Below are 25,184 nucleotides of genomic sequence, written 5' to 3'. Positions count from 1 at the left end.
GCAAGTGGTTTTCAATCAAACATTCCAAAATATGCTAATGATCACCTGCAGCACAAATTTTCAGGGAGCTGTAAACACTTAACCAAAAATATGATCAAATTTTTCTCAAAAGTCTCTATGCACAAAAGTCACTCCATATCTCAGCTTCCTCTTGTCTCACAACTCCCCAGCCCCTCCGTTGTACTCTCCTCTCTTCAGAAGCTTCATCTCCCATGTAGGCTGCGCCACAGGTGCCCTGTGCTGGGCCAGGGGGCAAGCCAGGTTACCACCCTCCACTGTGCACAGACCTGACCAAGTGGCCAGCAGAAGTAGGCAGGTAAAGAGAGCATTTTTAGACAAAGCCTCCAACACAAAAAGTCACAGACCAATTCAGGGTCCAGGGGTCCAATCCCTCTCTTTGATGCTGCAGACCTGTACCTTACTGTCCAGCCAGGTTAGCACTTAATTGCTTTAAACTACCCTTAATGGATACAGGTAGCATTAGGAATTGTCAGTTATCCAGAACACTGCCTAAATAATCTCTACTATTTCCTAGAGAATAGTAATAGAGAAAGAGGCTTCTAAGATATGCAAACATGACCAGCTATACCAAAGACTCTTTCGTGGTAAACAGCAACTGGTCTGGAAGCTGCCATCTCATTTTAGCTAATTGCAAACCTATTTGTTTCTGGAAAAAACAGAACAAAACAAAACAAAACAGAGAACCTGAGGCAGTTTATCATGCCTCTCACTGAGGAATGTGGTAGCTCCAGTGGGAAATAGAGGGCAGTTTCTACTTGGATGAAAGGGACAGGCTGATCAATGCTTCATCCTCCTTAATGGGGTCCTACCCTCTGTAGCAGCTTGGCTGGGCTCTCCATAGGGGCCAGACGCCCAGGAGATCACCAGAAATCCAGAATCAGAGACTGTGACATCCCTTCCGGAAGCCAATTATCCCATGTTTATGTCAGTCCCAGAAGGGGCCTTAGGACAAGTCACCTCAAGGTTCAGGGCCTCAGTTTCCCCGTCTGTAAAGAGAGAGGTCCGGACTGGAACAGCAGTTTCCAGCCACACATCACAATCCCTCGCAGTAATTCTGTGACTTAATTAGGCTCAGATGTGGGTGGGCATCGGGACCTTTAAAACTAAGGGCTGAGATTTACTGATCAAATAGAGGCCCTTCCCGCCTAAAGGAAACAAAAGCCTTCCTAAGCCTCAAACGCAAGGGAAATCATCTGCACTCCTCCCCACTTAGGGTGGTGGATGGAGAGGAAAAAGGTGAGCTCATCACAGCGTGAGGCAAGTCTGTCAGAGAAAGAGGCATCTCCAGCCAGCCCCATCCTGAGAACACCTGATAAACACTGATGTTGCAGCCTGCTTGAATATTCTAGAAAGTTTCCAGTCAGTTCTAAAATTTGGACACTGTATTTGGGATTTAGATGTTCTTCCCTCTTGCTGCCTGAAACATGAGTGTCACAATAAAGTATCTTTAACGAAAATTTTGTGGTTATTTAAGTCTTTAGCTAACAAATGAGACTCCTTGTCATTTGTTTTCTTTTAAAACAAAGAACTGGCTAAAACATTCATTCATTCCCTCATTTTTAGTCTATTATAGACCACAGAAAAGTACAAAACAAATTCTAAGAAATGAACAATTAACATAAAAGTCAAAAGAATTATAATACCAAGATGCCAAAAATACTGATTACATTTAAATTACTATTTGCTCTTTCATCTGGAAAACATATTCTCCATTGGAAAGTACCCAGTATAACAGCTGCATTGCTTTTTCAACTTTCACAAACACTCTCAAAGTTAGCCAAACTCTGTGTTGGCTGCTGTCCAGGGTTTTATTGTTATGTACTATTAGTTCATAGTGAGAAATGTGGGCTAAGGAAAAGAGAAGGTGAAGGAACAACAGGGCTTCATAATCATGTGCAGATGTGAATGTTCCCGAAGGTTTATCTGCCAGAAAATGCCCCATATTACTTCTATTACCTGTAGCCTTTATTAGTTTAATTAGATAATTACAAATGTTGTGTTTTTAGGACATCATTTAGAGACTTAACTTTAAACAATTTTTCTTCTGTCAGTGGCTGACATTTTAATACTTTTCGTATGTAAAGCAAACCGGTCCATTCTCTTCCCCTCCCTCTACTTTTTAGCAAGTGCTGAAAGCGAATCGAGAGGCAAACCAACAGTCAACCTGCCTTCATATGTCCACTTGTTGTCAAATCAATTATTGTTCAAAAGCCTCTCACTTTTAGTAGTTTATAAATGTTGGGACTTTATATTATTATTTTTTTAAGTTTATACAAACCAATGTAGTGACAATGACATGGTCCAGCAGAGACTTTTCAATCTCATGAACCGGTTAAGTTAAACAACCAACCAAAAAAAATGGAGCAACCAACAAGGGTTTTGACTTTTATTTCGTTAAGAATAAAAATTAAAACAAACCCCAAACTACTAAATCATATTGCCACTATCTTATAAATAAGATCCCAGATAGGAGAAGGATCATCATCTGAGAATTGAGACATCAATCCTTTACATAAGAGAACACACAGTAACCTCACATCCGGGTTCATGAAGCAGGAAATGAGCGGCTCAGGTCACACCTGGCCCCACAGGTGCAATGGGAAGCATGAGTCAGCAGTAAGAAGATGAGAGCTGAAAGCCCAACTCGCCAGCCAGGAGCGGGCACAGCCGCTGCAAGTTTCTGAGTCTACACCGAAACACTTATTCACCCTACACTTCTATAGTCCTATCCCGTTCTAAAGTTCCATATCCATCAGATGAGAATACTCTGCTAGAACGGTACCTATTTCATTAGGATGAGGAATAAAAACAAGGTCTCTTTTGTCCCACAATGTTTATCTCCAGCACCCAGCATAGCACTTGGCAAAAAGTAAGCACTCATCTCCATAGTATTTAAAGGGTTTTGAGAAAATTGCACTGATCATTGATGCTTGGGAGCTTCTTGAAAGAAAATACAATGTGGATCGGGCTTTAATTTTTAACTTTATAGAGGTATGTATATTTGCATCATTTAACACATACATAGCTCTGTGTGCCAGCCTAAGCCTCAAATAACCTTTATGAGGTAGGGACTATTATCTTTTGTATTTTATGGATGAGAAAATTATGGCACAGGTCAAAGGTCAAAGCTAGTGGAGTTGGGATTTGAACCCAAGTAGTCCAGATTGTGAGTCTACTATCCTATGCCATCCAGTATGGTTGCAACAAGCCACATGTGGCTACTTAAATTTAAATAAAATTAAATAAAATTTAAAATTCAACTCCTCAGTCCTAGCCATATGCACATGTGGATCATGGCTACAGTATTGAACAGCACAAACAGAGAATACTTTCATCACTGCAGAAAGCCCCAATGGAGGCACCAATCTATGCTCTTAGGCAAAATTCTATTGCTGCCTCCTTGATTTCGGTTTAGCTCCAGACCTAAGGTCCCATCTCCAGGCCTAACCTAACCTAATAAAACAACACAAAGGGTTTTTCCAATAGGGACTCTAACACCTTCTCTTTAAGCAAAAATACATAAAAGCAAGTTGACAGCAGCATGACTCTTGATGAATGTCTTCAACAAGAAAGCCAACCAGAAACTCTGTTTTTTTTCCCTTGTTATTCTCAACTCTTCTCTTGGCAGGATGTTTGCAGAATGGTCTCTGGCTGTAAACTCACTGGCACACACTTGCACCTGTCCTGCTGTGAAAGACTGAAACCCTGTATTTATGGATTTTGTAAGCAGAGTTCAGCCAGAGGGTAGCCATTCCCAAAATTCAGTTCTCAAAATATTTACAGATATTTTTCAAAATGAACCACAGAAGGTTCTTTCTGTAACATAAGAAAGTTCTTGATATCAAGGCAGCCTTTAAGTTCTATGTCTTGGAGAAGGATTCATGGTAAGCTGTCATGAAGGTGGGGGGGTTGGGTGGGGAGGTGTTACGATTTCTGCAAATTCCCGAAATAGTTACACCTTTAAGAAAAAGGCAGTTGTGAAAGTTCAATCACCCTAAGAACAGTAACACACTGAATCCTTGTTCAATACAACATCCGAATCCACAAGGACTTGATGGAGGATGAAACCCTGGAGAGGTAAATTCCAGTAGGACAAAAGTCAAGTCCTAGCACCAACAGCCATAACAATAAAGAGGTAAAGAGAAAACTTATAGGGTGGAGCGAGTCTCATGGGAAGAGGAAAGGTACTCAAGTGGGCTTACACGCGGGCTGGAGAAACCAAACAAATTCATAGCTCTGCTATGGCTGGACTTCCCAGTTGTAAAATTCTGCTTCTGCATCTGTTAAATGAAAGATATTCAAAAAAAAAAAAAAAAAAGAAAGATATTCATCATTCCTCTTCCTTCTTCTCCTACTTATTTTCAGAAAACCCTAGAGGGTTCCCCACAGAAACTTCAGGGGTTCCTTGAAAGGACATGCGTTCTCTGGGTCAAAAGAGGACTAGTTTCTCCGGCACTACAGAAAACAGAGGAAGCCAGGTATGCTGGCTCCTCATGGAGAGCCAAATACCCACAACCAAGAGCTCAAAGTGGACACAGACGTTGGATCCTCATGTTCCACACTATATGTTTACCCCGATTTACTCAGCACCTATTTCTGTAAACACATGCCCAAATCATCATCTCCAATAGCTGAGCAATTTTCTACAGTATGGATATGCTATAATCTATTTAACCAAGTCCCTATAAGACACAACTTAGGAGACAACTATGCTCAGTATTTTTTTTTTATATAAATGTGGTAATATCATTGTAACCTTGCCCATTATTTTCTTAGGATAAATTTCTAGAAGAGAAATCTATTGCCCTACAGAAAGGCACTTTCCCACCAGGATTATTATACAAGAGGGACTGTTTCCCCTCTCCCCTGATCAGCCTCCTCAAGTGTTATGGTTAAGATCACTCCAGGTCTATAAATTAGTATTGCAGTATTATTTTAATTTGCATGTCTGTGCACACGAATGATGTGACACTGAGTATGTTTTCATAATCTAAATGAATCACTTATTTGGGTAAGCTACTAGCCTCTCTGTGCTTCAGTTAATTTATCTGTAAAACAGAAATAATCATTGAACCTATATTCCATAGAACTGTTTTGAGAATCAAAGGAAATAATGCACATAAAATATTTACAATACATGGAACCTTAAAAAAAGTTAACTATTACTGTTATTTATACTTTTTAACTTATTTCTGGTATTTATTACTTTTTAACTTATTTCTGATAAGGAAGAAATCTTCCTTTGAAACAACAGAATTCACATCAGTGGCTGCTTTTTGCGAACAGCAAAGATGAAATAATTATCACCGGGTAACAAAGAACCACTGTATGTACCCATGTGTAATTCTAGAAATGGACCTCCCTCCCCTTCATTTGGTTTTAACATCCAGTAGACCAAGGCTATTTTTCTGTAACGTTAAAAAAAAATACATGTTTGAATAAAATTTTAATAAACTACAGATTCTTTATTTTCCTTTTTAAATAAAATCCTCATGTTCTCAGAATTTAAAAAATGTTTTTAACAACAACAACAAAATTCCCAAAAAGAGCTTGGTTAAATAAATAATGATACACACACACACACACACACACATATATACACAGACACACACATACACATATATACACACACACTCACATACATAAAAAATATGTAGACTCTCAAGCATAAAATAAAAACAATGATATTTTATAGATATATGTAAAATATGGGACAATTATCAGATGAAATAGCAGGTAACAAAATGAGTTTATGATTCTATTTTTTTTTTTTTTTTGAAAACATACCTTTAGCTGGAATAGTATACACCAAAATGTTAAAAGTTAGCACTGGCTGGTGGTATGAAAAGCAATTTAATTTTTCTCATTTTTCTTTAAAAAAAAAAAACCCCTATTTTTCTTAGTTCCTAAAAAGAACACTTTGATTTTTGAAATGAAAAATTTTAAGTATTTGTACAGGTGGGATCCCAATGTGGTATGCAGTTTCTCGGACAGAGCAGAGCCTGGCAAGATAGTCAGTCCCCTCTTGGATAACAAGGTTCTCTGGCAGGAACATTTTTTGGACTGGGGAGTAGCATCTCCTACGGGTTCCTTGAGCTCTGAACCTGATATTCCTGCCTCATTTTCCCAGATATGGGCAAGGGCTTTGAGCTGATTTTGTCTTTCTCCCTACTTACCAGCCATCAGTGATGCTCCAGGGCTTTCAAACTCTCCGATAAGCACCCAAGGCCCCTGCTTTCCCCCAGTCTCATCCCCTGGAATGACCACATATACCTTCATTCCAGACATTCCCAGATTCAGATGTAACACCCCTCTCTCCTAATCAGCTCAAGATCACCTCCTGCAGGTGTCTTCATTGTACCCCTATGCCCATATCTAGCACAGCATTCTGTACCCCAGACTACAATGCTGGCCCATTCTTGCCCACGTTCTTGACTTTGAGTGGGTTGGGAGGGATGCAAAAGAGTGGTAGAACCAGTAGGCAGGAGGAGAGGGGACTTACTGAGGTATAGTTGACATATAAGAAATACAATGAGTGCTCGCTTCGGCAGCACATATACTAAAATTGGAACAATACAGAGAAGATTAGCATGGCCCCTGCGCAAGGATGACACGCAAATTCATGAAGCGTTCCATATTTTTCCCTCTTGCACTGTTGGTGGGAATGCAAATTGGTGCAGCCACTCTGGAAAACAGTGTGGAGGTTCCTCAGAAAATTAAAAATAGACCTACCCTATGACCCAGCAATAGCACTGCTAGGAATTTACCCAAGGGATACAGGAGTACTGATGCATAGGGGCACTTGTACCCCAATGTTTATAGCAGCACTCTCAACAATAGCCAAATTATGGAAAGAGCCTAAATGTCCATCAACTGACGAATGGATAAAGAAATTGTGGTTTATATACACAATGGAGTACTACAGGGCAATGAGAAAGAACGAAATATGGCCCTCTGTAGCAACGTGGATGGAACTGGAGAGTGTGATGCTAAGTGAAATAAGCCATACAGAGAAAGACAGATACCATATGTTTTCACTCTTATGTGGATCCTGAGAAACTTAACAGAAACCCATGGGGGAGGGGAAGAAAAAAAAAAAAAAGAGGTTAGAGTGGGAGAGAGCCAAAGCATAAGAGACTCTTAAAAACTGAGAACAAACTGAGGGTTGATGGGGGGTGGGAGGGAGGGGAGGGTGGGTGATGGGTATTGAGGAGGGCACCTTTTGGGATGAGCACTGGGTGTTGTATGGAAACCAATTTGACAATAAATTTCATATATTGAAAAAAAAAGAAATACAATGAATGGCACATATATAAATTACACAGTTTGAGAAGTTTTGGCATATGTATACACCTGTGAAGCCATCACAATCAATGAGCACATCCATCGCTCCAAAAGTTTCCTCATACCCTGCTGTAGTCCATCCTCTTGTCCCACCTCCATGTATTCACACCCCCCCACCCCCCAGACAACCACACATCTGCTTTCTGTCACTATAGATTAGTTTACATATTCTCTAATAATGGGATCACACAGTATGAAATTTTTCTGTCTGCCTTCTTCATAATTACTTTGAGATTCAGCCCTGTTGTTATACACAGCAATACTTTTTTTTTTTTTTTTTTTATAGCTGGGTAGTATTCCATTGTACAGATACAACACAGTTCATTTACACATTCACCTGTGATGGATATTTGAGTTGTTTCTGGTTTGGGGCTACTACAAATAAAGCTGCTACGAACATTTGTATAACAAGTTTTTGTGGCGATACGTGCTTTCATGTCTCTTGGGTAAATGTCTTAGGAGTGGAACACCTGGGTCATATCATAGGTCATAGTGTAAGTTTTTTAAGAAACTGAATCATGGAGTATTCTAATTTAATTAAAAAAACAAAACAAAACAAAAGACAATGAGCAGACAAGTACCCAAATGCACTAGGGGAATATCCTTTTAAAAGAAAGATAATAAATCCCTTTTATAAGGGATGAGTCATTTTATAATGTGAATAATCATTCTCTGTAACTTTTAAAATTCAGTCTTCACATTTGAAGTCTTTTTTTTAACTTCAAATGAGTCATGCCTATATCAATTACAGTTATACAAAAATTTGCACTCTATCCACTGCCCAATTCCCCTACATTGAGCCTCATTCTTTTCAGGATTTGGATGGCACCATTTAATTGCTTCTTTCTCTGTAATTCTCTACAGTGATGTTGCGAGAAAGAGCATGACACTGTGATTCTATCAGTCTTGAAGAAGGACCCTTTCTTTTTATATGTTCCGAGAAAAGACAGTAACCCACTCATGTGACTTTGGGGAAGTTATGCTAACTTTCTGTGCCTTTGATAGTCACCCTATTCTACTGGGATTCAAAATTAGATGTGAGAGTTAAGGGCCTCTTGTTTAAATGACTATTCTGCAGTAAATACAACTTGAGCTAAAAATAGAAAAAGCAATTCTACGTGGAAACATTCTTAGTCTAGGATCCTCCCCCCAACTTAAACCTATTTAAATTCAGAACAGATAGAAGCATACATTTGTAGAATACAAAAATAAGAGTAATCTGGAACACAGAGGAAATTATAAGAAAACTGCTCCTTGGTTCTATCCAAACTTCAAAAGATTGAGTTTTCACTGGTAAACACTGTATTCAATATTCTGTGGATGCTTTACACTACACAACAATTTTCTAAACAGATTTAAAGGACTCTAAGTATAAAAGCATAATAGAGCTAAACAGTCTGACAACTTTTATTATTTCTATTAACCCTTCTGCTCTAGTTTATACAAACCAATAAATCTCATTCTCATTCCAGATGAAAAGAAAGGAAATTCTACACAGCAGTTAAGTACATTTCTATTGCAGGCTGGGAGTATCTTTGCTTGAGAACTAACACGCATCCCAATGATTCCTAGCACAAAGACCACTATGATTTTACATAAATGTTACAGAAGCAGGGGAGAGCCTGGGTGGCTCAGTCAGTTAAGCATCCTACTCTTGATTTCACTCAGGTCACGATCTTGTGGTTGGTGAGATCAAGCCCTGTGTCAGGCTCTGTGCTGCTTGGGATTTTCTCTCTCTCTCTCTCTTTCTCTCTCTCAAGCCCTGTGTCAGGGTCTGCACTGCTTGGGATTTCTCTCTCTCTCTCTCTCTCTCTCCCTCCTTCCCTCCCTCCCTCTCAAAATAAATAAATGAACATTTTTTTTAATGTTAGGGAAACAAACCGTTCAAGTAACAAAACCCAAATCAAGCTTGCTTAAGCTTAAAGTTGTCTGTCATAGGAGGGAGGAAGTCAAACAGACACCTGCAAGGAGGTCCTGGGAACACATAACCTTAGAACAGGTGTTAAATAAAACTCCTTAGATCTAGGCATTCCCCTCTTAGAAACCTTCAGAAAAATGAGAATTCAGATAAAAGTTTGAATTCAGTGATGCTCATCACAGGGCTTTTTATAGCAGCAAAAAAGGTGAAGACAACCTAAATGCCCAGTAATAAGAGTGCTATATGGGTACTTTACATAGCCATGAAAAAAAATGTTCAAAAAAAATTTTTTAAATGGACACAACTCATGACATAACAAAGGGAACATAATTATATAAAAACAAAAGTATAATTATGTGGTTGTATGTATGTGAGCAAGTATGAATAAACAAGACCAGGAAGAAGGACATTTATCAAAATGTTAACAAGGGATAGAATAGCATCAGGATCACAGGAAAATTCTTAAATGTATTACTTTCCTAATCATAAATTTTTTCTTTAATTATGTATTTCTCAAAACAAATATTTTACAGGGTTGTTGGGTTTTTTTTAAGCCCTTAAAGTACCACATTATTTCTCTGGAAACATCTAAGAACTTAACTATGGTCACCAGCAATATGGAATGCCTGTTTCTGTAAGGGTCTATAAGCAAAGCCTCTAATAAGACAATTTGGATTTAGAAAAGAGAAAAATCAGAAGTCAGCTACTTAAAAATGATTCTTCAAACCACAGAAGTTTCAAGAAAATTACTTTAAATGGTACATGGCTATAAGACACTTAAAATATGATGTTTAAAATTTTACTTTCCATGAGGTTCCTCAGGTACATATTTACTCTAAAAGACTATTCTCACAGGGGCACATGGGTGACTCGGTCAGTTAAGCATCTGCTGATTTTGGTTCAGGTCATGATCTCACGACTTTGAGATTGAGCTCAGAGTTGGTCTCAGCACTAAGCATGGAACCTCCTTAAGATTCTCTCCTTTTGCTCCTCCCCCACTAACATGCTCTTTTACTCTCTCAGTAAATTTTAAAAAATTAAAAAGTTAAAAATTATTCTTACATAATATGATCAACAATTTCCGATCAGTTCTTCATCAAGAATGTTGACCACCACAGGAGTGCCTGGGTGGCTCAGTCGGATAAGCGTCTGACTTTGGCTCGGGTCATGATCTCACGGTTTGTGAGTTTGAGCCCCGCGTTGGGATCTGTGCTGACAGTTCAGAGCCTGGAGCCTGCTTCGGATTCTGTGTCTCCCTCTCTCTGCTCCTCCCCCACTATGCTCTGTCTCTCTCTGTCTCAAAAATAAATAAACATTAAAAAAAAACAATTAAAAAAAAAAGAATGTTGACCACCACAATAGTTCAAATCATAATATCTACAATTTTCTGATTGTAATCAGAAAATATTTGAAAACTATAAAGAATTGTTAATAATGTGGACAATCTTTAACCACTGAATATAGATTTGGAGACTCTTCATAATGTATGACTACGTGAAGGTAAAACCTCACAGTGACAGACACGATGCCTTGGGGATTCAGTTTTTGCTGTCAGTCAGGTTTATTATTAACAGTTTCTCTGGACCCCCCTAAATATTATGAGCTATCACCCTGACTTTGGTAAAGTCCCTCAGTGTTTCTTGACAGAATTATGGCCTACTCTGCCATTTTGCCCTACAAAAATATATTCTCTTCCATCCTGGAATTTAAGTGAGCTCTGAAAAATACACAGACTTGCCTAAAATCTTTCAAAGCCTCCCACTTCATCTTTGAGGTAAAACCTCATTTCAATGTATGTAAGACCTCTTTCATCTTGCCTCAGCCACATTCAACACAGTCCCTCCATGCCAGCCATAGCAGAACACTTCCCCAAAGCACACTATCTTCTTTCTCCATGGCTGTGTGCATGCTGTTCCCTCGGGTGGGACTTCTCCACCCCCTAATATTTCCAGCTAACACCATTCATTCTTCCAGAGTCATCTCAGGTCATCATCCTTCAGAGAGCTGTCCCTATCCCCTCATATCTGTCACCTACCTAAATAAGACATGTCAATTCTGTGTCCACAGTTATACCAATGACAAGGACTTGTCACTGGTTCCCTATTTCCTCCTCTGAACACTTGTCCCATGAGGGCAGAACTGGTGCCAGCACAGAGCCCAGCAATGGGAAGTATTCAACATTCCAACTGAAGCTCCACGCCCATCTAGGCTACTGAGGGAAAACTAAGATGTGGCAGATTAATCAGAGAATTCAGTTATTTTAAAGTGCTTATTCCCAATCAGAAATTTCTGGAAAACTAACTTCTGAAAGAACTTTCTTGCCACCACTTCAGTAATTTCAAGATTGTTCAGATGTCCTACCTAGTTTCCCTTTTACGTGTCACTACCTGAATTAAGAGCACGACCAGAGAAGACCCTTTAAATATTTTGGGAATTAAAAGATCTGTTTAGAAAATGTCTGAAAGTTGTTTTCTGTTCTCTGCATCATCAACCAGAAAAGTTAAACAGATTCTTGGGATGGCTCTGTGAGATCAGAATGGATGATGAATGCTAAAGCGTTCCTTGTATTCATATAGAAACACAGTGAGGATTAAAACTATTTCAGGCTCAAAGAATAGATCATAGGTCCTCTCTTTGATCCAGAAAAATCCAACTGATTCAAAACCACAGAGAAAAGATCATTTCAAAGTAAAGAACATTTTCTATAAATAATCCACATACTCAGTAATATTTTGCAAAACATGCCCACTTAGGGATTTCTGTGAATGCTCTTTGCAAAAGCTCTTCATCATTTGAAACATATCAGCTCTCAACTCAGAATTATAACTGCAAAAACCAGTAACTTACATCTCTATATTGCCATGTATTTTTCCAAGTACTTTCAATTACATCATTTTATTTGATCCCATTTTTGGCACTCATTCTATCTCTAGAAAAATGGATTATTACCTTAGCATCTGATGCTAAAAGATGTAAGACGGTAACAAATAATACAAAGGCGTAAGGGTAATAATACTCTTAATTTTTGCCAGTGGAATTAAATACTGTACACAAGTGTGTTTGTTCATGATTAGTGTCTTTACAAATGAGTCCTTTGTAAGATTAATAACTTCATTAAAATTGAAAGTAGGAAAATAATTCACAGAAAGTGTGAAAAATTCTGTTATTTTCCCCCTATACAAAATGTACCATCTGGAGTTATTCTGTAGCCAAAAATATAACAAGAGATAGGACTTTTTTTTTTTTAATGGTGAAGGGAAGGAGGAAACTATAAATCACAAAGAAGCCGCTAGGATGAGATAATGCACAACACTGAAATCTGAGGAAGAGGGTCCCAAGAGATCATCCACACACTCACACTCAGCTTGTGTAACCATGCAGGACATGTGACATGCCACCTTTTATAATGAAGCAAGAAACAGCACTCTGGGATGAGAAGAGGAACAGAATTCAACACGCTGCCAAAAATAAACAATAAAATGAAAAGAAGTAGATTTCGGAAAGAAGGCAGATTCTAGAAAGAGGGTTTGCCTGAAGAAAGCATCATTTAGAAAATCTACATCCTTCGGCATACTACATTTTGCCTCTACCATTTTCTCTTTTCCTTAACCCTACCGCACTTGGATTTTATGTGACCTGTCTGAATAAAAATGATCTAGTCTGATCCCATTCTCTTAACCTCCATCTGCCCTCCCTCCAGAACATGGGAACCCACAATGGAAATTTCACTGGAAATATGAGCTAGCACCACCCTTCTCTCCCACATCTGAGAGTTCAGCTGAGACGGCAAACAACTGGGGAAGGTATTTCTTCAACAGAAGGGATTTTTCGCCTCTCACCTAGTTTTACCCCAAATTCTCAGGCTTTAGTTCCTTAAAGGGCATTCTTCGGCTCTGCAGAAAATAAAGCTTAATTCTCTCCTTCCTGGCCCTGGACTCCTCGGAGTTCACATTTTCCTGCCCTTCACCCTTACCACACCCCGGCAGGCCAGCCTGCTTTAAACAGGGCCTTTCAGCAAGATGCGACACATAATCCATCTCACCAACTGCTGCAAGACTTCTGGTGCCAAAAGGCCATTGAGAAAAAGGCTGCTAAAAACGTATGTGGTAATTCGGTACTGGCAGGTCCTGCTGGATTAGCTCTATTCCAAGTCTGTCTTTCCTGTGTCAGAACTCTCCAATGTTCATGGCTTCTCCCTGTTTTGCTGACATCCTACAGAGAGAGCCTGAATCTAAACTTTCTGCCATGTTGGAAACATTCTATATCTTCACTGTCCAAAACAGTAGCCATGAGACTTATGTGGCTATTGAGCACTTGAAATGTGGCCAGTGTGACTGAGGAACTGAATTTTTAGTTTTAGTTACCTTTAATTAATGTAAATGTAAGTTGCCACATAAGGCTCATGGCTACCCTGCTGGACAGCATACACTAGAGTCGTAATTCTGAGAGCAAAGAGTAATATGCAAACTCGGCTGTATGTTTCAATCACCTGGAGAGCTCTTAAAAGTCCCAGTGCTCATTTTACCACCAGATGATTAAAGCAAATTTTGTTGGGGTGGGACCCAGACATCTGCATTTTTAAAGGCTCCTCAGGTGATGTCAATGTGCTGACAAGAAGGAGTATCACTGCTCTAAAATGCGAAAATTTCTACCATTAATAGCCAATCCTCATCCAACAAAACACTGACAAACACTAAGCTATGTAAACAATTAGGTCAAATATTCTCCCCATCATGCAAATCAATCCCAAGACACGAGGACAAATTTAGAAGAATTCCTTCAAGAGCAAAATCATGTCCAAAAGGAATGGGCTGCTAAAGCAAGCAAGGAGTAGAAAAGGAAAGAGCTCAAAAAGGAAAGTAAAACAAGGAAGGAAAAGAGTTTTTCAAAATAACTATCAGCATCCAGAGCCTGGCTAGCCTGTGTCTTTACATACAAGTAATTTATTTTCTGGAAAGGCACCAATTAGCAACAAAATGCACCTCCAAATCTAGCACTTTGAATAAACAGCTCTAAGTGGATTATTTTTCCTTGGCTAACTCACCCACATACTATCTGCGTCTGACAGCAAGCTCTTGCCACTGTTGGTTTTTCTTCAAAGAGTAACCTGACACTTGTGCCTTTTCATGGAGTACATGAAACTTTTTAAATGGCAGTAATTAAAAAGCCAGTATCACTCCAAAACCCATGTCTTCTGGCTCGCTTTTCTCGGGTGGGCACAATGTCAACCTTCACTTGCCATTACTAATTTCATCAAGTGTATCATTAACCTGGTGCAGCTCTGTTTCTGAGGCTTGACTTAACAGAGGCATTATACCCAGAGTATAAAAAAATGCAAACAGTCACTCAAGTTCCCAAAGCCTCTAATCTTCCAATCAGCATTTCCCAAAGGCACACAGTGCCCTTCAGGTGGAATGCTGACAGAGTTCCAAGGCTGATGCAAAAAATTCACCAGCATTTTCTAGGCAGCAGTACTGAAACTCAAAAACAGGAAGAGGCGATTTTAATGGGAAGAATATTTGAAGGTCACTCTTAATGACAATAAGTTGTTCCCTCTACTGAGAGGTGAAATATAAATGATCCAAAATTACATCTTCCCCCACTTTCCCGGATTACTACTAACATAATTCAGTCATAAAACTGAGAACTTGAGTTGACCAAGGATTCAATAATTCACCTTAACCAACAGCCTCCCCTCCAAGGAGAAAGGGCTGGCTTAAGTCCATCCACATTCACAGCCAAGAAGTTCTCACAGAGCAAATGTAATCCCTGCTGCTGTGGCAAACCAGATGATATTCCTTTTCATCTTAGCATTGGTGGGTACCCAGCAGCAGCTCCTTATAACAACTTCTCAACTGTCCATTCCAATGGAGAGTAAAACACATGGGCGTTTTTATATTATAGTTCACACAAAGTTTACAGTAGCAACTGGACTATACTTTTGTATATATATCTGAATGTGGGGTAGACTGAATAGGGTAAAAAGGCTCTTTAGACTATATAACTAGATGGTCAGATAAACAAAGAAAAACAAACTGAAGATGAATTTCAGATAAAAAATTAATTTTTGGTATAAGTAACCCCCAAATATTGCATAAGGCGTATTTATACTAAAAAAGATGTGCTGTTCATCTGGAATTCAAACTTAACTGGGCATTCTGGTTTCTTTGTTTTCCCCAAATCTATCAACCCGACATATCACTGTGCTGGGAAAATCCAGCTTGAGAGAGTCAAGGAAGAGACCTAGTTTTGGCATCCCCGCCCCCCAATCAACTATCCAACCATTCCTATTTCTCAGGGCCAAGTATAAAAACTGTGTCCCTAGTGTGAACACTAATTTGCCACCACCTGATAAACATGTGTCCCAATGTCTTTCCTCCTCTGGACCACAGACGTTAATTATATAACTAAGTGCAAATACCTGGGTATTTGGCATAGTAATAGTAAATTTTAGTTTCAGGGACTTTATCTGAAGAAAGGCCTCAGATAAATCAAGTAAATTAAGTTTGAGATGGTGCCATAAATAGAAGCAGTCATTAGTAAATGTTATTATTCCATCAATAAAATTAAAAGCAAAATATTCTATGGAGAAATAATATGAAGATACCAGAAAGTAAACTGAATATGTAAGAGGTTGTCATGTGAATTAAGTATCCTAAATAATAGTTTTGTTAATAGATGACTTTAGTGAACAGTTATTATGTGCCAAGCAACATTCAAAACACTTCACATGTTCTATTGGACTTAATCTGATTCCCCCAAGAAGTGAGAACTATCATCACTCCCATTTTACAGCATGAAGAAACTGAGACACAAAGATGGAATAATTTGATAAGCCTACAATGACCATATTACCTGGTTTGCCTCAGACAATCCGAGTTTATGCATGCTGTCCTGACACAGTTGTTAAGAGGGCCCCCTTCCACTCTCATAAACTACCCAGTTTAGACAATAAATTACCTGGTCACTTACCAAAGACCCACACTCAATAACCAGCAGAGGCAGGCTTCCATCAGGTAGTGTGGCTCCAGAAACAGAACTCAACTACTGTAAGATACCCTCCCAAGTCTTACCTTCCACAGAAGACTGGGATGATGGGATTTATTCTTTTTACTTTCACCCCATCATACCCCAGATTTCCTGCATGCTGACAAATCCATGTGGGTAGAACTGGTTAGACCATGTTTTTCAGAACTGTCCTTTATCCCCTTTTAAATCATTGATAAAATAAAACACAAACCCACTGTGGGCACAGAGAATTCCTGTCAGCCTCTATTCACATCCCTGGGTCTGAAAATTTTTAAACGTATTCAGCTTATCCGAGCAATATTTAACCAAATCCTTTTCTACTTTACAGTGACCTTCACCTTCTTCCAGACTAGCCTGAGCTGCCAGGACACAGGTGTTTGCTATTTCTATTAAGACAAAGGTGGGTATGCTGTATGTGCCGACTTTTAGTTTCATACACAGTGGGCTTTCTTTTTTTCCCTAATTCAAAAGCAAACAACTCTCTCATTTTTTTTAATCTATGGTAAAACACTATCTATTTTCCCAATAAATATTTCCCATTAAACATTAATGCTAGTTTGACAGAGTGAAAACAGCAAACATGAGCATTTACTTGTAGCCTCACCATGTATGTATAGTTTTAAAATGGCCCAAGTAAGCAGTGGTGGCAACTTCAGCCCTTACCAACAGGTTGTGTGGCTTCACCTGGCCTCTCTGAGCTGGTCTCCTTCTTTCCCCAAAAGGCATGGACTACTAAGATCCATAGGGTCCTGCCCAGCTCTAAAGCTTCTAATTCTATGTATTCTCTACAATCTTTCTGACCATGAGCTGCAGCCTACAATGGGAAAACATTACTCTACCACAAAATTTCCTAACAGCTGGCTTCCTAGCAGGTCCACAAGATCCACGATGGGGCCACATTACTATTCCCTGAAGGAAATGAACAATCCTCCCTCCAAAGCAGACCTACACCAAGGCTACCTTTACTGAAATTTAACATAAGATCTGAGGTCTTCAAACACAGGGAAGACCTGCCACAGGCAAGGGTCCCGTGAGTAGGCTTGGGAGCAGCCCTGTGGTAAAGAGCGATGGCTCTCATGTTTGTGACACTCCTCGATATATTAAGTTTGACTTCTGTCAGCGCTAGGCCATGTGAAAAATGCTTTTTAATGTTTTTGTGATGGGTCATGAATGCTTTTTCAACAATGATACTAAAATCAACAAAAAGGATAATGGAACCATGGCTCTAAAGAAGATTTTCCCTGCCTCAAATCGTCCCCAGTCACCTTCAAAAGGCAGGTTTACTACTGGCCAGGTCCTGATTACAATGGCAGTGGTAAAGGGGCTGGATGGGCAGCAGGGTGCTACTGAGTTAGCTGAAAGATTTAGAAGCTGTTTCCCATCAGGAAACAATTGCCCTGGGCAATTTTTCACTCACAAAGGAAAAAAACAAAGAAAAGACAAAATGAAAACTCAATTCTCAGCCTGGATTTCATACAATTTCTAACAAAAACTGACTTCATCAATTAAAAAAAAAAAGACAGAAAGAAAAAAAAGCCATAAACTCAAAGGTCTGGAGAGTTGGTCATTATTAAGTTTTACTCATGCATAGTCATGAAACAGGAAGAGCACCTTCTTACCTAAAGTTTTATTACATGAAGTTTACAGCCACATTTAAGTGAAAGCTTCCATATACTGAGATTTGTTACATATGCAGGCATAAAATCCCTGGCAACAAATATCGTGTTTAAATCCAAAGCCTTTTGGTAGAGAAATATGCAATACCTCTCAAGAAAAGTTCTCTCTCTGTTTACCAGAGCTCTCATTTCAGTAGTGTCAAAACTTCTAGAAAATTTGTTATGGAAACTCAGAGGGAACCCACAAGAAATGCTGAAGCCAATAAAAAAATTCTACGCATTTGGGTCATTTGTTCAAACCAACTTAATCTCTTCTAACAACTAAGATGTGTGGTCACGGTTTGTTTACCTTTCTCTTTCCAATGGTAGGCTTGGAACACAACAGAAACTAAATGAAGAAAAAATCATATGGATTCAACACAGGCATATAACCAATAATGATGAAATTTTTAAAAAAGACTGTTTTAAAAAACTGCGGGCCTGCAATTTGATTCATAATAGAAATCAGACTCTTCAAGTAAGCAACTCTTCTAACAATAAAAACAAAGCTTCTTCCTAGTCTATGTAATAATTAAAATGAAACTCTAGTTTTTGCTCTGTTTCATACTAGTGTACCCCAAGTACATTTTATGAAACCTTAAGCCTAAGAGAGACTATAAAAAAAAAAAAAAAGAATTCCAAGGTCAGGTAAATTTGGGAAACACCATATATTTATTTCTCTCCCTCTACCTCAGAATACCTATTAGCTTATAAAAGTTCTAACCTGTTACATTTTACTTAGCCTAGCATTCTCTTCATAAATAATACATGTTAACATACTGCAAAGCTAGTGCTTCAAAGAACTTGATGGACAATGTGAAGCCAGACCATAGGACCTACACTGTTACCTAGGTTTGGTCAAAAACTTCTAAACATCACACATACCCAGTCTCTTCTCTTTCTGGTCATATGGATGGATTACATTTGCCTGCTCCCCTTGCAGTTGGGCAAGGTCATGTGACTAGTTCTGGCCAAGGTCTTTTCTATGACCTATCAGCCAGGGTTCTTGAGCTAGAAAATGTGAGGCAGAGCCCCCTGCCATCTTATGATGGACATGTAACATGAATCAGAAATACACACATTTATGGCTTTGAGCCACTGAGATTTTGGAGATGTTTGTTACTACACACCAATCCTAAACTGCTTGATACACTATGGAAGGGAAATTTCTTAAATAGAGCTATATAAGTTGACTAGATGTGACAAAATAAATACACAGATATATGAGAAGAACGGGCGGATAGACAGCAGAATAAGCTTATAAAAATGAATCTTTATGAAAGCCACTTTGGTCTACTGAATCTTACATTAAGCAATGAAGATGAGGGAGTTAAAACTAAACAACATGGTACGGACGAATTTGAAGTGACCAAATTTAGTTTGTTTGTTGACAAGGGTGGGGAGTGAAGGTGGGCAGTAAGGGACATAGAATCACTTACTGAATGCCCGAAATGTGTACAGACTGACACAGTGATAGTTGGTAGATGATAACTACCATCACCTGGCATCATCATTGGCATCATCTCCCCTTCACACGATACAACCAAAACTCTATTACATAATTTGTCTAAGATTATATTGCTAACAAATGGAACTCATGTAACTACATGTTCCATTCTTTTTACTATACCATTCATCTGAATAAGCAGAAAAATCTAAGTCATGAGATTAAAAAAAAAAAGTTTGGAGTTTTATTGCCGAGGCACTTTATAAGAATGTGAAAGTACTGTAGAATCAAACTCTGGCCAAATGGTATGTCCTGAGCTTTCAAAGAATAAACAGGATGTTCTTATAATTAACATACTAACTGTTTACAAGGCATGACATGCACTTTTGAAAAAAAGTTTATTTTTTCAAATTATAAAAGTAAGACATGCTTATTGGTGAACATTGGAAAATACAGAAAAGCAATGAAATGAAAACAAAAGTCACAATCCCACCACACTTTACAAAAACTTAAAATGTGGAGTATTTCCTTCTTCTTTGTGTGTGTGTGTGTGTGTGTGTGTTGTTCTACATAGTTGAGATCATATCATTTTTTTTTGTTTTTTTATTTAACTTTATTTTTTATTTTTTAAAATTTACATCCAAATTAGTTAGTATATAGTGAAGCAATGATTTCAGTAGATTCCTTAATGCCCCTTACCCATTTAGCCCATCCCCCCTCCCACAACCCCTCCAGCAACCCTCAGTTTGTTCTCCATATTTATGAGTCTCTTTTGTTTTGTCCCCCTCCCTGTTTTCATATTATTTTTTTTCCTTTCTCTTATGTTCATCTGTTTTGTCTCCTAAAGTCCTCATATGAGTGAAATCATATGATTTTTGTCTTTCTCTGACTAATTTCACTTAGCATAATACCCTCCAGTTCCATGCACGTAGTTGCAAGTGGCAAGGGATCATATCATTTATATAAATTTGTGTTTTGCTTTTATTCCTTTATATTAAAAAGCTCTATGTTATGAGAATGTCTTCAATAATATTTTTATCAATATAATAATAATTAATAATTATATATTTGCCACTATTAGACTAATCTCATTATTTATATCCACTTACTTAATCCTCACAAGAACCCTCAAGGTCTGTATCATCATTGCCCCCATCTTACAGATGAGGAAACAGAAGTACAGTAGGGTTAATGACATGCCCAACGTCACAAAGTGAGTCCATGGTAGATCTGGGATTCAGACCCAGGCAGCCCCTGGGTTGGCACTTTTAACCACTACATTGTATTGCCTCCATAATACTTCTTCCACTAACTTACCAATGATGAGTATTTGGTTTATTACCATTTTTTCCCTATAATAATAATGTTACAACAGACATTGTCATGGGCGTTTAAAGCACTATTTTATCTAAGCCTATTCAGACAGCAACTCTTACCATTCCAGCAAGTTGAATTTATTTTCAGCTAGCTGACAACAGCTGTAGAAACATCTAAGATGGCTAGCATTTCATAAACCAACTCACTACTCCATCTACCCCTGGTATGAACTTCCATGTGGTCCTCACCTGTCCACTCCACTGCCATCTGCAGCAGATTTCTGTAATGTTTCCATCTGCCTTCACACTGCACAAAGAGCCAGCTAAAACCCTGTGTCTGTTCTGTGCATCCCCTAACATTTATAAGCAAATTCCATAAATTTTTGCCTGGAATATTTTGAATGCTAAATATTTGTTCCCAGTCTTATGAGCTTGTGCCAATACAAGGAATAGAAACCCAGAGAGATGACATCCAGTACGCAAGTGTAAAATTAAAATGAAGAATTTTCTAATTGAGACAATAACCTAGGAAAAGGATATTCAAATATTTTACTTTTTGTCTTCTTATAGTGAATGATTGAAGGCTCTTGCAAGATTAAATGATCTGAGTTGAAAACTATCCAAAATAGTTCCGCAAGCAGATCAGATAATGGTGTGTTAAGTAAAAAGAAAACTGGTGGCTCTAGCTCATAGTTCATATCTTCTGAACTCGATTTACCAATCTGCCTATCCAAGAGTATGTTTAAAAAACAAGGAATGTGTAAAAAACAAAAACATAAAACAACTTAGAAATCAGAGGCTCAATAAATACATTTTCCAACATATCAATAATAACATACAGAGAACTCATTTGCCATCTAAAAATGAAAAGATCAGCACAGCTAAAGAAGATGTATCCATGCATTTTCCACAGAACATTTTTCCATGTGGTAAAAACGTAAAATGTTTTTTTTTTACATATTCTAAAAACATACGTAGAAAGATAACCTCAATTCTATTGACCAAAGTCCTGATAAGTATAAAATAAAAATCTCTGTATAAAGGCACTTACATAAGAGCCAGACATAATGCTTCTATACGAGAAGAGGCCCTCTGAAATATGTGTACGATACTGAAAATGACAAAGCAAAATTCATGACTTCTAAATCTAACCACAGCAATACATAAGAAACAAAGCCATGGTGCAAAGTACTCTAAAAAGCTCTAAAATTACTGCAATTAGTCTAAGTCCAAATTTCTAATGGACTTTAGAGGATAATTAAAATATCTGTTAGTAACATCTTTCAAGAAATTCTTAACAGAAATTTGGTTTGTATTTAAGCCCTTCAAGATGAAGTTCACTGTTTTTTTTTGTCTGTTTGTTTGTTTTTAATGTTTGTTTATTTTGAGGGAGAGAGAGCACAAGCAGGGGAGGGGTAAAAACAGAGGAAGAGAGAAAAATCCCAAGCCAGCTTGAGCTCGACATGGGGCTTGATTTCATGACCCTGGGATCATGACCTGAGCTGAAATTCAGAGTGGGACGCTTACCCAACTGAGCCACTCAGGTGCCCCTCACTGTTTTCATATTATATTTAACATCCAAGTCCTCTCTGTTCTTATTTTATTTCCTCTCAGTAATCTAAATGTTCCTTTTTTTAAAATGTCATCTTCACAGTACCCAAGCTAGTAAGTAAGTTGACTGTATTATCCCCACAGGCAGCCCCCAGCTCCACCAAGCCTCATCCTCTGCAGGTGATGATCATGTCACCATCGGGCTCAAACCTGTACAGGACTCCTCCGAAAGACTGCACACCCCAGTCCTTCTTAGTTTACCATCCTGACTTTGAAAAACGAGCCTATCTATTTTTTTTTTAAATTGAGAGACCAGAATTAGAAAGTAAATCAATTACAAACAAGAATCAAGTGCTGCAGATAAATGGCAAAAACTTTAATACAAACCCAAAAAAGCAATAAACAAAGAAAAAAAGATTCTGCAGGACAGTAACCAATGCCCTTTACTATCCTTCTACAATGTTTTAGTGTTCACACATCAACAATTCATATCCACATATATTTTATGACATAAAATATAGGGCTTTAGTTTTTATCCTTTAGGGCCCAAATTTCTATTCAAACCATGGAGACTACATATTTTGCAGTGAGAGGGATGAGTGGGGCAGAGGAACCTCAATGTGAAGTTTGGGATAAGGCATTACTAATTAGTCCAGATAAAATTACCCAAGATAATATGTTACACAGAAGAATTTTCCTATATACAGGCACAAGATTTTTTTAAGACTGTTGGAACAAAAAGATAAATAATAGTAAACCTTACTAAACTAAAGAGGATAGCAACCATTTCTATTTCTTGGGAATATGTTTACAGGAGTGATTTTGCTCAAGTGAAATGACAAGTTTCAAGATATTTTGTGAACGGTCGCTATTTTAAGGCAGGCCAAGGCCGCATTAGTGCTTGTCATACAGCTTGCTCCCAATCTCCTGGCAGTTCTCCAACACATTCCAACTTCTGATGCACAGCCTTGCTGGAATCATATCCCACTTATCTCTAAAGATACACTAAGTAAGATGTGGCCACATTACACAACCAACCTGCCATTTATTCCCATCAGATCACTTTGCACAATGTCTGACTAAAAAAAAAAAAAAAATCAGACCACCATCTGTGTGGATACCGTTTAGTCCAAATGATCCAATGTACAGTTGGTTCCCAAAACAAATATTAGAACACTGATCAAACTGGGGGAGGGGGGGGGGAATGCTGTACTTCACTGCCCAAAAGAAGGCTGAGTACTCCTCAACTAACGAAGAAGAACGGATAGAGAGAGGGAAAAGCAAGATTAAATCTTAAAAAACAAACACCTTAATTACAGATGCTAAAACCCTAGTCATGTTCTCACTGTCTACATTTTGAAGCAGATTATTAATCAGGATATATTTTAAAGGATTATATCAGTATTTAATAAGTCCCATTATTTCCTTTAAAAAACCAGTGTAACCTAGTAATACATCCTCTCAGTCAACATACTCTCTAATTGTTAATATTTGGCCAAAAAAAAAAAAAAAAAGTCCTCTTCAAAAACAAACCGGAATGGTTAACCACATGCTGCTACATTCCATTCTTGCTTTAAAAAAATATATTTAATTAGCACATTTGAGCCTCATACTCTGCACAGCTGCACAACATTCCAGGGATAAACCAGCCATCAAGGTACTCTTTACATTAAATATCTACTTACTTTAAAAGTTGAGAAGACTGAGAACCAGTTTTCAAATATGACCCACTAAAGATATATTTATTGCACCTGAACAAAAGTTTTCTTTAACAAGAGTGTAGCCCAACAAAAATGCACACTATAATTAGGAATAAAATATTCATGTAAATATACACTAACAAATTAATTCCTCAGAGCTGGAAATATATATATAAATAAATACTAAACTGACAGATAAGAATAGTCTTATGCAGGAATAAAACAATAAATTAACCTGCTTTCTAATTTTTTTTTAATGTTTATTTACTTTTCAGAGAGAGAAATACAGAGCATGAGCAGGGGAGGACAGAGAGAGAGGGAGACACAGAATCCAAGGCAGGCTCCAGGCTCTGAGGTGTCAGTGCAGAACCCCACACAGGGCTCAAACTCACAAACTGCAAGATCATGACCAGAGCCGAAGTCGGACACTTAACCGACTGAGCCACCCGGGTGCCCCAAATTAACCTGCTCTCTAATTAAACTTTCACCCTTTATGAATTGAACAAGATTCTTAGACCTAAATGAAAGCTGGTATTCTTAAAGTCAGGAACACACACTTCAAAAGCAAAATAAGCTTTTCAAAATGAGAAATCATCCTGATTATCACGGAAACTCAGAAATTCCTTTAGCAGTGGGTGTTGATTTAAAAACAGACAAAAACAAACCAAAACAAAACTTACCTTTAAAACAAAGAATAAGCCACTAAGTGTGCACTGGCTTCTTTCCTGCTCAATAGCACAGCACACGAATGTCTTTGCTCCAAGGATCATGGTACACCCTTGACTCCGTCCCAGGAGATAAGTTGGGTATTTAAGGACAGCTGGCAACACAGAGTTGTCAACCTTGCTGTGAGAAGGACCAGGCCCCTCTCAGAAAAATTACCCAACTGATACCTCTGACCACCACTCGCTTCCTTAAAAAGTGACAGGTGTACTTATCCATTCAGAGGTCCGCATAAGGCCACATCCTAGTCCCCGTCCCCCCCCCCCCCCGTCTCCCCGTAACCTGGGGTGCAGGGACCACGTTGAGCACTGTCTCACCTCAGTGCCTCCCCAAGTGCTAGACCCAACATGTGCAGGTGCCTGGAGGTTAAGCTGAAGTACCTACTACAGGTTTCGGACAGCCCAGGCACTATAACCATCAAGCATTTCCCCTGATGACTTGTGGCCACCCTCAAAAAGAATGATTCCTATCAGGTTGGGA

General features: G+C 38.4%; 1 protein-coding gene and 1 non-coding gene across 3 annotated transcripts in view; one reads left to right on the top strand and one right to left on the bottom strand.

The window, feature by feature from the left end:
* SPTBN1 (spectrin beta, non-erythrocytic 1) overlaps positions 1-25,184 on the bottom strand; it is a 198,619-nt gene that overhangs the window by 160,920 nt on the left and 12,515 nt on the right. The gene's annotated exons all lie outside the window — the stretch shown is intronic.
* LOC128773601 (U6 spliceosomal RNA) lies at positions 6,557-6,663 on the top strand. Its single transcript, XR_008417954.1, has one exon. It is a non-coding gene; the product is annotated as a U6 spliceosomal RNA (small nuclear RNA).

This window comes from Panthera pardus, unplaced genomic scaffold, assembly GCF_024362965.1.
Source record: "Panthera pardus isolate Hobbes unplaced genomic scaffold, ASM2436296v1 HiC_scaffold_25, whole genome shotgun sequence".
NCBI lineage: Eukaryota > Metazoa > Chordata > Mammalia > Carnivora > Felidae > Panthera > Panthera pardus.
This window is presented reverse-complemented; position numbering and strand designations above follow the sequence as displayed.